Source organism: Salvelinus sp. IW2-2015, unplaced genomic scaffold (genome assembly GCF_002910315.2).
Source record: "Salvelinus sp. IW2-2015 unplaced genomic scaffold, ASM291031v2 Un_scaffold1828, whole genome shotgun sequence".
Lineage (NCBI taxonomy): Eukaryota > Metazoa > Chordata > Actinopteri > Salmoniformes > Salmonidae > Salvelinus > Salvelinus sp. IW2-2015.
The window spans coordinates 29,903-42,757 of record NW_019943199.1 but is presented as its reverse complement, the minus strand read 5'-3'; the positions used below and the strand labels follow the sequence as shown (position 1 = coordinate 42,757).

Genomic DNA, 12,855 nt, shown 5'->3' with positions numbered 1-12,855 from the left:
TTCTCGTTCGACATGTCATATTTTAGTAGCTGTCAACTTGCTGTTTAACATTGTGAATCTAGCAACTATTCCACAAATCCGAGAATATTTTGGACGTCACCTAATCTAACCTAAAACTCATCTACTTTACCATAAAATGTTATATGCACATAAATCACTGTTCTTATGCAATGCTGTGTTAGTTTTTATAACTTTACTATCAACATACAGTATCATTGATTGTGAGACAGCAATTTTCCCCAACCTATTCTCAATGTATTGGAGCCACATGTTACAAAAAATAAAAAATAAACATATAAATATTCTTTACTTTTGCTGATCTTCATTCAGAATGTTGTGCAAGGAGCCTATTTCCGTAAAGTGTGTGGTTTAGATGCATTCTTCTGTCGGAAGTAGCAACTTTGCTGCATTGTGGCGCGAACTGCCCATAACTCTTTGGCGCCTGAAACGAAAAAAATCAAATTCCCATAACTCGATTAACTGGTCAAACTGGTGTGAAAACCACTTTATATGTTCTTGTCTATATAATCCAATAAAATCAGAGCTCGAGCAATTCGTAGGTATACGAACGCTTTTCAGAAGACAATGTGAGGTTCCCCGGCGCGCACTGTACTGTACGTGGAACGGACCTGTCACTCCAAACTCTTATTCGGCCTTCACTCAAGTAACACCCATTCACTGCTACTGCCTGTTACATCGTGAAGGCTATGTGCATACAGATCCATAAATAAGCCAGTTGAACTAGGCGGCCTGAACGACCTCATTTTCAGATTTTCACTTCCTGTATGAGTTTGCGCCAAATGAGTTCTTTTTACTCACAGGATAATTCAAACCGTTAGAAAGTCAGAGTGTTCTATCAATATAATAATAATATGCATATGTTATACTAGAACAGAGTACGAGCCGTTTTATTGTCTGTATTTTTTCCAAGTTGAAAACAGCGCCCTCCTATTATAAGATTTTCTCGTCACTGTCGCTGTCTTCCCCTGCCTTTGCTGCTTACTGTTGCCTCCGTTGAATCTGCTCTCTCTCCACCTATTTCTTATTCCCTTCTCCCGCTCTAAATCCCTTCTCCGCCTGCCTGCCTCCATCCCTGCTCCCAATCCCCAACACCATACTCCAATCCCTCGCACCAAGCGATGCTCCAATTCACTCTTTCCTCTTCATTCATCCTCCTTCCCTCTCCATTCATCCCTCTCCCTCTTTTCATCCCTCTCCTTCTCCCTCCTTTCCCTCTCCATCCGCTCCATTCCTGGCACAATAGCCACTCATAAGAGTGCCTACTCTCCCAGCATGCTTTGCCAGGGATGTCAACTCTGGTAGAAGCTGCATAGCCAAGGTCTAGAATCACTTCCCCCTCTCCACTCATCCTTAAACCATTATGTTAAATGAGAAACTGAGCGTAGACTGGAAGCTCATCTCCGACAGAAGCATTTACTCTGAACAACATGAGACACTGACCAATGACTCTTCATGTGAGGAGGACACATGGACAAGAGGCAGTGTACAATATACATGAGCGATTTGTGTCTCAAAGGGTGATGAATCACACGGGTGAAATTAACACACACACCCAGCGTGCTGACTGGGAGGAGGATATGCCAGTGCAGTTGGGCCAGTCAACAAGCACTAAGCTGGAAGTCATTCTTATCACAATGGACCTGTGTGTGTGCTTGTTACATGATCATTAACTGCCCTATCAATTCTCTCTGCCCTTTGACCTTTTCTGCAATTGGTTTCCAATGGAGGTAATAATCTCCTTTTTAGCGACAACATACATGTTTGGTGCCCTTACCAAAAAAGCACTGCAATATTCGTTTCAATTGAGAGAGCTGTTTTCACATGCATTATTTAGAGTCACATGTTACGCCCATCTTTCACGTGTACCTTCACAAAACTTTACATGTGAAATCTCACTTTCTCATTGTGGAAATCACTGTAAAAATTAAATTAACTTTCACATATGATTGCTTTTCACATGTGCCTTGCATTCCACATGTGAAGTGAAAATCTAATTTTGCAGTCTACAGTAAGAAAACTCACATTTACTCCAATATTTTAAACAAGTAAATGTAAACAAACACTGTATAGCTTAAAACTATAAGGTTAAAAGTATTCTTTATATCATGATGGTCCATCCGAGCTAGGCTATTAATTCCAATCGGTTGCATTCTCAGCCCCGTCCTCAGCTTTTTTCCTAAAACTGTACCGGGAACCCCTTGTTTCATGTTTCAATTAAGGAGTGTCGCTTAACACATGGGTTCAATTTTTCTAGCGATAACTTACTTTTGTGCCATTATTCAATTTTAAACAACTGATGTCTGAGAACAAATTCTTAGTATGGAAAACAAAAATATGATACTTGAGCAAACATAAAACCCATGTTGATAGTATATTATATGCATAGACCTTTTTCAAAGCAACTAAGTACATATGTATAATGGATGCTAAAAATATTTTCTGTAAACATTTTGTAGGTACTGTAATAAATAATCGTTCTCTCTTCCTGCAAGTTCCCTATAGTTGGTTATTTTACCCTGCTGTACGGCTGTTCAACAAAGTGACCTGTGCGGTCGTGGCGTAACATATCCTTTATTAGATGAGCCGACAAAAACATAAACATCCAAAACAACCGTGAACTAAAGCATGCACAAACAAAGTTAACTTCCCAACAAGACAGGTGGGAATAAGGGCTACCTAAGTATGGTTCTCAATCAGAGGACAACGATAACAGCTGTCCTTGATTGGAACCCACCCGGCCAAACATAGAATAAAATAAAAACTAGAATACCACCCAACTCACACCCTGACCACCCAAAATAGAGACATAAAAAGATTCAAGTCAGGGCGTGACAGCCGCAAAGTGCGACTCCGCCGGCAAAACCTAACTATAGGGAGGTCTTGGTGGGCACTATCCGCAGTGGCGGTCAGGTTGCGAGCAGACCCGCTCCACCCCTGGCTACCCACTGGTGGGCAGCTTGGTGCGGGGCCCTCGTCGCCGATATCCCGGCTTGGGACTTGTGAGTGCGGCCCCGACTGGACCCTCGTATCGGGCCCCGGACTGAGCACTCTTTGGAGGCTCCGGATGGAGACCCTCGCTGAAGCTTCGGACTGGGAGACCGTTCTTCTAAACGCGTGGAGGCCCGGATGTAGACCGTGCTGAGGCTCTGGACTGGACCTCGTTGAGCTCACTGGGGGACCTCGCTGTTTTCTTTACTGGGGACCGTCGTTGAGCTCCGGACTAGGAGACCGTCGCTGTTGGCTTGCGATGACTCCTCCGAGATTCTTCCTGGATCATCTGCTTTTGCATGTCATCATGGAGTTCTCCATGGATCATACTGGAGGCTTCCATGCCATATTCATCCTGAGGCTTCGTGCCATGGATCGTACTGAGGCCTTTGCATGGATCCATCATGAGGCTTCGTGCATGGATCATCTGAGCTTCCGTGCCATGTTCATACTGGAGCTTCTTGCCATTGTATCACTGGAGGCTTCGTGCGATCATCACTGGAGGGCTTCTTGCCATGGACATCACTGGAGGCTTCGTGCCATGGGTGTCACACGTGGACTTGTGCCGAGGGAACTCTCTTGGTCATCACTGGAGGCGTCTGCCATGGATCATACTGGGTGGACGTATGGAGCATCTTTACGTGGTTGTACTTTCTCTTTCTGGGGAGACATACAGGAGTTTTTTGTCTGGCATGCGAGGACTCACTCGGAGGCTGGAGAGACATACAGGAGGCCTTGTCTTGGCAGAGGCACCGGTAACTGGGCCGTGAGGCACTGGAGGTCTCGAGCTTAGGCCTGACAACCCGTCCTGTGGCTGGGTGGTATCTTCACCCGGCACATTGCGCGGCTGCACCAGACGCACTGGCGTGCAACGTACGGGAGACCAGTCGGCAGAGCACGGCGCGATAACTGCCAGGAGGCGCACTGGAGTCTGGAGAGCAGCTGGATCTCAGCCTAGCCTGCGATGCGGGGGCTGGGATGTAGCGCACCGGCTAGACGCTATGGACGCACCGTGCGCTTCCACCGCATAACACGGGCGACCAGTACAAACGCTGCCCGGTAAGCACGAGTTGCTCAGGTCTCCAACCTGATCAAGCCCACCCCCGTTCGCCCCCCCCCCCAAAAAAAAAATTGGGCTGCCTCTCGGCCCTTGTAGCCGTGTCCCTCGTAACGCTCCGCTCTCTCGCTGCCTCCAGTCCTACCTTGACGCGATTACTCCCCAAGCCTGCCTAGGGTCCTACCGTTGCAGTAATCTCTCCCATGTCATTTTCTCCAATAGCGCTGCTTCCCCTTACACACGCTGCTTGGTCCCTTGTTGTGGGAGGTTCTGTCACGTGCCGTCAAGAAGTAGACCAAGGCTCTGTTGGAGCGTATATTCTTTATTTATATGATGCCGACAAAACATAACAATCCACAAACAACCGTGAAGCTAAAGGCTATGTCCACAAACAAAGTACTTCCCACAAGACAGTGGAGACCTAAGTTAGTCTCATCAGAGACAACGATAGACAGCTGTCCCTGATTGAGAAACCCTACCGCCAACATAGAATACAATAATAGAACATAAATACCCACCCCAACTCACACCCTGACAACCAAAATAGAGATAAAAAGTCTCTAAGTAGGGGTACACTGGCATTTGCTTCACTGCCTTTTTTCATTTTGCACTCCACATCATGGTACCCTGCATCCCACTGCTAGTTGTCGAGCTAAGCGCGGCGTTCTGTGTGGTCCACAGGGAGACGACGGTACAAACCGGATTTAGTGATTTAGTGAGATCTGTCAAACCAGAATTTGTCAATCTCGATATTACCGCCTCCGAAAGAGCTTGAAAGGAGCCGTTATCACCGATTCTGTTTTTCACTTGGCTCTGGAAAATACACTTGAGTCGAGCCTCATGTCGCCTTACTTTACAAAGAACAATTATTTTGGACTAAATAACATCTTTAGATTCATTCAGAAAATTATTTTGAACGTTACGTTTTTTCCCGGTTTCGCGTTGAGCTAGAAAACTATGTGTATTGCTTAGGATTTCTCCACTGGAAATGGTTCTGTACAATGGCATGCTGAACTATATGGCAAGTAACGTGGAGAGCCGGAAGAAGTCTGCTTCATTGAAGATATTTTTTTGTCGTTTGCTTCCCTGCGTCATCAAGTTGTCCATATAATTCAAGAGAACTTTTCAGAATGCAGTACAGCAGGCTTCTCAGTTGACTGCCGCGATGTTTCTATCTCAATATCAACCTAGGCACATAAAATATTACTCGCTAATCTCCGAGATTTTCCAAACCATTGGTCTATAGATGAAAAATCTTCCCTTCAAACACCCTCTGGACCATGAGGACACTACGTGAATAACACTTAACGCATAACAAACACTACTGATACGGTACCAACTTTTTCACCAAACCAAATTCACTTTTCACAAACAGTCATGACAATGATTCTCCTCCTCTGTGTCGATCGGACTCCCAATGGGGTTCAAACATTAACACCAACCACCTGCAGGAAAGCACCTGCTTATTGAATTCAATACATTAGTATTCATCCTATATAGGTCTATGGAATGGGCTACCATTGCCAATTGTGACATAGGTTACTTCATTTTACAGATTAGGGCCATGCCTTACACGTAATATCACCCGCGTTGCAATGAAAAGTCTCATAAAGTGAAAGCATTGTTCCTATTAGCCCATGTGTAAACAGGCCTATTAATATTGGAACCATTTAACACTGTCTGCATTTTCTGCTTCAGGCTCCCTCTCTGCTTTTGCGCGGCAGATGTATTTACTTTTGGGAAAATACTGAACATATTCGTTGTGTACAATTGTTTCTTGTTCTACGACTTTTGAAATATTGGGCTCTGTCCATTTGACTCCATATCTGTCATTTTTCTGTCATGACATGAGGACCTTTTTTGAATGTTGGTGGCACGCGCCAGTTGATCATCCAATCTGCGCTTTCACTTCAGCCTAATAACTTAAACGAAAAACAGCGGGTATGGAACCAAGTAATCCTGACTTCCTCATTGGTTAGACAAGGCCTGATATGTCAGGAATCCTGGAATTTTAAACCAGTCTTTCTGGAATAACCCTCAGAGTTATTGGAATGGTGTGTGGTGGGTAAAAAAAATAAAAACACGTTAAAAAAATCATGAGGAAAACACCTTGAAAATGATACAGTTTTGTTCGAAAACCACATGGTATCAGACTCATTATTTGTTTTCTAAGGGTGTGTGTGGGTTGTGTGTTGTGTGTGTGTGATGTGTGTGTTGTGTGTGTGGGGTGTGTGTGTGTGTGCGTGCAGTGCGTGTGTGTGGTTTGGTGTAGTGTTCAGCTACTGTAGCCCCTGACATGGTGTTGTAGTGGTTAATATTACAAAGGGTGGTAGAGAAACAACGCTTTCTCTCAGCATGGGACTTCTGACGAGGGTATCTGTCTGCCTCCTCTTTCTCTTTCTCTCAGCATGGACTTCTGAACGAGGTATCTGTCTGCCTCCCTCTCTCTTTCTTCAGCATTGACTTCTGAACGAGGGTATCTGTCTGCCTCCCTCTCTTCCTTTCTCTCTCAGGCCGATGACTTCTGAACCAGGTATCTGTCTGCCTCCCCTCTCTTCTCTCAGCAATAGATTCTGAACCAGGTATCTGTCTGCCGCCCTCTCTCTTTCTCTCAGAATGACTTCGTGAACCAGGTATCTGTCTGCCTCCACTCTCTTTCTCTCAGCATGACTTCTGAACGAGGTATCTGTCTGCCTCCCTCGTCTCTTTCTCTCAGCATGACTCTGAACGAGGTATCTGTCTGCCTCCTCTGCTCTTTCTCTCAGCATGACTCTGAACCAGGTATCTGTCTGCCTCCCTCTCTCTTTCTCTCAGTACATGACGTCTGAACCAGGTATCTGTCTGCCTCCCTCTCTCTTTCTTTCAGCATTGACTTCTGACAAGTAATCTGTCTAGCCTCCCGGCTCTCCTTTCTCTCAGCATGGACTACTGAACCATGGTATTCTGTCTGCTCCCTCTCCTCTTTTCTCTCAGCATGACTTCTGAAACGAGGTATCTGTCTGCCTCCCTTCTCTTTTCTCTCGGCATGACTTCTGAACGAGGTATCTGCCTGCTCCCTCTCTCTTTCTCGCAGCATACTTCTGAACGAGGTATCTGTCTGCCCCCCTCTTTCTTTCTCTCTCTCTTGTAAAGAGTTTAATCTAAAGTCTGACCTTAAAATTAAAGAGTTCTATTGGTCTCTCTCTTTGCATTTTTCTCTTCGCTCCTCCTGAAGATGTTATGCTGGATAATGAGGACCCAAAAGCGACTTATAGAAACAGAGGTTCCTTATTCCAGTTCTTGATTCCAAAACTGGACGTGAATTGCGGACCTCTGTCTGAAACGGCTCTAACGGGAGGCCATGAATTCTTAGAACACATTCTCAATGATGATTTGTGCCGTTCTCCTTAGCGGAAGGAAGCTTGCGGAGGGGAATGAAATGTCCGCCTTAGAGAACCTATCGATAACCGTAAGAATCACAGTCTGTCCCCGAGACGAAGCAGACCTGGTAATAAAGTCTAAGAGCGATGTGAGGACCATGGTCGAGAAGGAATGGGAAGCGGTATGGACGACCGGCAGGGGAGAGTTACCTGACTTAGTCTGCGCGGCGTCCGACAAGCATGCCACGAAACGGCGCTGTCCCGCTCCTTGAGTAGGCCACCAAAACCGCTGGCGAATAGAAGCAAGCGTACCCCAACGCCGGGGGTTGGCCAGCTACTTAGGCAGAGTTTGAGGCCCACTGGAAGAACAGCCCTTAGTCCCTGATTCCACTCCCTAAGCTCTCTTTTGAGTGTAACTTTTTTTATTTTAGTCAAAATCCGCGGTTTATTTTTAGGCACGAAATGCCTTCTTGAACATGTGAACTTTCATGTGCCTTTAATAACAAACGTGTATGCCACTTGTAATACAAATACAATATTAAATTACGAACCTAGTTGGTTTGGCCTCTGGAAAAAGGAGCAACCCTTCACAGCTACCCATGATTGGCTGAGATAATGAAGTGGCTTGGACATAACGAGAGATGAGTTCGCTTCTGCCATGTTGACACTTCTGTCTATAATAAGAGCTGGGGCAGTAGTATGTGTAGGTAATCCTTTAACGCTTTTTTTGAAAGATATCACGTAGTAGAACTTCTGAAGTGTTGCTCTCCACTTTCTGGAGAACGAGTTTTGAAATAAGTGGAATTAGATAGTGCGTAAATATGGAAGATTCTGCATTTGATTGCAAATATGCATAGAGTCAAAAAGAGAACACACAGAAGGCTGTTGTATAAAACACCTGTTGTATAAAACACCGGATTACATTTCAAACTAAGGCAACCATGGCATCCGTGACAGAGAGGGAGAAGCGTCCATCCATGTATAAGGGTAAGATAGCTAGCTACTTTTTGGATATTAACAATAAATTTCTAATTTTGTCAGAAAGTCATTTTCATTTCAAGTTAATGTGTACTGTTAGCTAGCTAGCTTACGTTAGCCGGCTGGCTCGCTAGCTAACGTTACGTGTATGATCTGTGTAGTTATATTATTCGTATCTCAGAGCCATTTGCATTGCTAGTTATAGCTTAATGTTAGCTAGCTAACATTGAACCTGGTTGGTGAGCTATCTGCTGATTCATGCAGTAACGTCATGAGTTGGGATTATGGTTCATTGTTCAGCTAGCTAGCTACATSTCTAAACAAAAGACTCCACTACGCAAGTAACTATTTCAWTAGACTGTTTATGATGTCACTGTGACAACTGTCGATAGACTTAGCTGGTAAATTCGCTTTGGCTATCTACTCCGATTTCAGAGCGCTCTCATCTGAATGTGCCAGAGCGCAGAATAACTGATGCATTTATGAACGCTCAACACCCGTTGAATATGGCCGGTGTCAGTAAACGTTGACAAAAAAGCTCAATAAAATTGTTGCAAGCAGCACAGTTGCAGTCACCAACACTCTGGATAACATAAAAACAGCCTCACCAGCTTTGCTAGKGCGAGTAAAATGGTCAGAGTGAGRTGTTCTCTCATTTGTGTCTGGAAGTAGCTAGCAAGCTAGCCAACGTTAGCCAGTTAGCTTGAGTGCTTGACTGCTGTTGTTATGTCAGAACGCTCAGATCATCCCTAGTCCTCGGCCAGAGCATCCAGTGTGCGCACTGAACGCTCCGAGAGCGAAATGCTGAGTTTACGAACGGACAGTCTGACAACGCTCTGAGTTTACAAACGCCCAGAGCACACACTGGCACTCCAGATTAAATTTACGAACCCACCCGTAGTATAAAACAGCCTTTAGTCTTGAAATCCTTGGTTGTTTAGTACACTACCGTACTCACTCTTTTTAGCACATGGCCTCTAATGTGAATCCTTAAAGAGATGGGTGGGTCTAAGGCTTTAGAGGGTGGGAACGATGCTGAATGTGTGTAGAAAAAGAAGAGCTCTCCAGTAGGTGTACCAAATATTCAAGGGACATTTTCTCAAAGTGAGGTCACAAGTTTATCAACTTTTAAAGCATAATTACTTTCCCATTGTTCCTCAACTGCAGTGTATGATATACAATTGTCTAGCTCTGAGTCTCTACTTTTATCTAATGTAAAAAAACACAATTTCAAATTTTGCTACATCATATAAAAGATATTTCATGCTGAAACCCTCATATTAAACACCAATAGTATTCACTAAGTTGATGGTTTGAATTTAGGATAATGTTTTACAGCTTTGTCAATCTATTTTTTTATTTAAAAATCATCTTATGTCATTAATTCATAWATTTTACATTTGATAAGGCCACACAGAGGGCAAGATATACTTATAGACACCTGTTACAAATCTGATGTACCCGAAAAATGACCACTAAATGTCTCGTGACAGATTACATAAAATCCTTGAGAGATACCAGCATTCTGGTAGTTTACTGTTAAACTTCAAAAGTCTCCAGTAAAATACCCTCCCTTTGCAACCATACTCAGTAGCATAGGATCCGTACTACTGCAGTACTACAGCAATACCACAGACAGAGAAATGGCCCAAGTACCACACTAGATACAGGAATGTCTAGAAAACTTCACCATTCACTGGACTTGTTACAATACTACAYCACGGTCCAGTATCGACTTACGTTGTCAGTGAAGACCACCCCGAACTTCCAAATCTGGTATTTGATGTCAATGGAGATAATCCTATGGAGAAAATAACAGGCTTACTTCCCAGCAAACACACACAAATACCACATAACTACCTCACAAAGCTGTCTCAATGTTGACTTCAGATTCTTACAAGTTGAACCAGTTGTATGTGCTTGTACATTGCTTGTTTGTTGGGCAAATCATTTACTAGTGAATTTTGTATAATGTACTGTATGCTTTCTGCAGATCAGTGGGGGGGGGTGTGTTTTACGTACCAGCTTAACATGCCACTTTCTGGTTCGTGTTTCTTCTCTTGTGTCATGGCGCTGACGTCCAGAGAGGCCAGGTCCATCCCAAGCAGCTCTGCGATCCTCTCCCTACCGTATATGTCCCCGTACTTAGCAAGCACCTTTGTCTTCACAAACTTGTCCCAGTAGTTGTTAGGGAATGACCTGTGTGGAAAATAAACATACTTTGAGAGAAGGGTCAGSGTTGGAAGATGGGTGTATCAATGCTATCTGCTTATTCCTTTTTATATTCTCATTGAATCTAAAAGAGCTGGGTGGTGTTTTATTTTTTACAATCACAAATAAAAGAGGTATTAGGTGACAGCCTTGTCTGGATTCCACTTAAATCACTTAAACTGATGTAACGAATGAAGACGGTACATGCACACAATAATACAAATTATTGTGAATAGTCAGAGACATATAATAGTTAATTTAAATGTTTACATCTTTCAGGAAGAATGACTTCACTAACAATACTGTTTACATGGACACATCTAAAATCACGCTACGTGATGGGACCTACGTGATGGGACCTACGTGATGGGACGCTACGTTGATGGGCACCCTACGTGAGGGACGCTACGTGACGCGTACGTGATGGGACGCTACGTGACGGGACGTCTACAGTTGACTGATGGGACGCTACGTGAGGGACCCTACGTGATGGGACCTCGCGATGGGACCCTACTGTGATGGGACGCTACGTGATATGGACGCTACGTGATGGGACCCTACGTGATGGGACGCTACGTGATGGACCTACGTGATTGGGACGCTACGTGATGGGACCTACGTGATGGGACACCGTGATGGGACCTACTGACTTACTGTGATGGGACGCTACGTGATATGGACGCTACGTGATGGGACCCTACGTGATGGGACGCTACGTGGATGGGACGCTACTGATGGGACGCTACGTGATGGGACCTACGTGATGGGGACGCTACGTGATGGAGCTACGTGATGGGACCTTACGGATATGGACGCTACGTGATGGGACGCTACGTGATGGGACGCTACGTGATGGACGCTACGTGATGGGACGCCGTGATGGGACGCATACGTGATATGGACGCTACTGATGGGACGCTACGGTTGATGGGACCCTACGATATGGACGCTACGTGATGGGACGCTACGTGATGGGACCTACGTGATGGACCTACGTGATGGGACGCTACGTGATGGGACGCTACTTGATGGGACCCTACGTGATAATGGACGCTACGATAATGGGACGCTACGTGATGGGACGCTACGTGATGGACGGCTACGTGATGGGACCCTACGTGAGATGGCAGTTACGTGATGGACGGCTACGTGGATCGGAACCGTACGTGATGGGACCCTTACGTGAGGGAGCCGCTACGTGATGGAACCCTACGTTGATGGGACCCTACGTGATGCGGGACCCTACACGTGATGGGACCCTACGTGATGCGAGCCCTACGTGATGGGACCGCTACGTGATGGGTGACCCTACGTGATGGGACCCTACGTGATGGACCCTACGTGATGGACGCATACGTGATGGGACCCTACGTGATGGGACCCTACGTGATTGGGACGCTACGTGATGGGACGCTTACGTGATGGGACCCTACGTGATGGACCCTACGTGAGGACGCTACGTGATGGACCTAGTATGGGACCCTACGTGATGGACCCTACGTGATGGGACCCTACGTGATGGGACCTACGTGAATGACGCTATGGATATGACGCTACGTGATGGGACGCTACGTGATGGGACGCTACGTGATGGGACGCTACGTGACGGGACCTACGTGATGGGACGCTACCATGTGATGGCACCGCTACGTGATGGGACCGCTACGTGATGGGACTCTACCATGATGGGACCCTACGTGATGGACCCTACGTGATGGGACCCTACGTGATGGGGACGCTACGTGAACGGACCTACGTTGATGGGACCCTACGTGATGGGACGCTACTTGATGGACGCGATTAAATGCAGAAAATCAGCAATAAAAACACACATTTTAATTTCAAATTTTAAATGTATTTTTTATTTTTTTTTATTTTTTTTTTGGAAGCCTATTTGGTTCTGGGTTTGGACATATACCGTTTGTATGTGAAAACTAATTCTAAGATGCATACTGTTACTTTTTCTGAACTCATCTTCATTCGCACGTAAGATGGAGGCTTGCACTGTTGACGCTGGCTAACGCGTAGATCAAATACACCGCTGGAATTCTGATGAACCTGTTTACATGTTTTATCATTCTAAAATTTCTCAGAAAAAAACAGATGTTAAAAATTTCGTATGCTTACTTCACCTATGACCTTAAACACCGATTAGGATAAGCAGATAATGTTTTACATGACTATTGCCATACTCGACCTACTGCCATAATCAGTTATAATATCGAATTATTAGTGTGTGCA

At 45.1% G+C, this 12,855-nt stretch overlaps 1 pseudogene; it reads right to left on the bottom strand.

The window, feature by feature from the left end:
- LOC112072123 (ryanodine receptor 1-like) overlaps positions 1-11,504 on the bottom strand; it is a 23,730-nt pseudogene extending 12,226 nt beyond the window's left edge.
- Between the last annotated feature and the right edge of the window lie 1,351 nt (positions 11,505-12,855).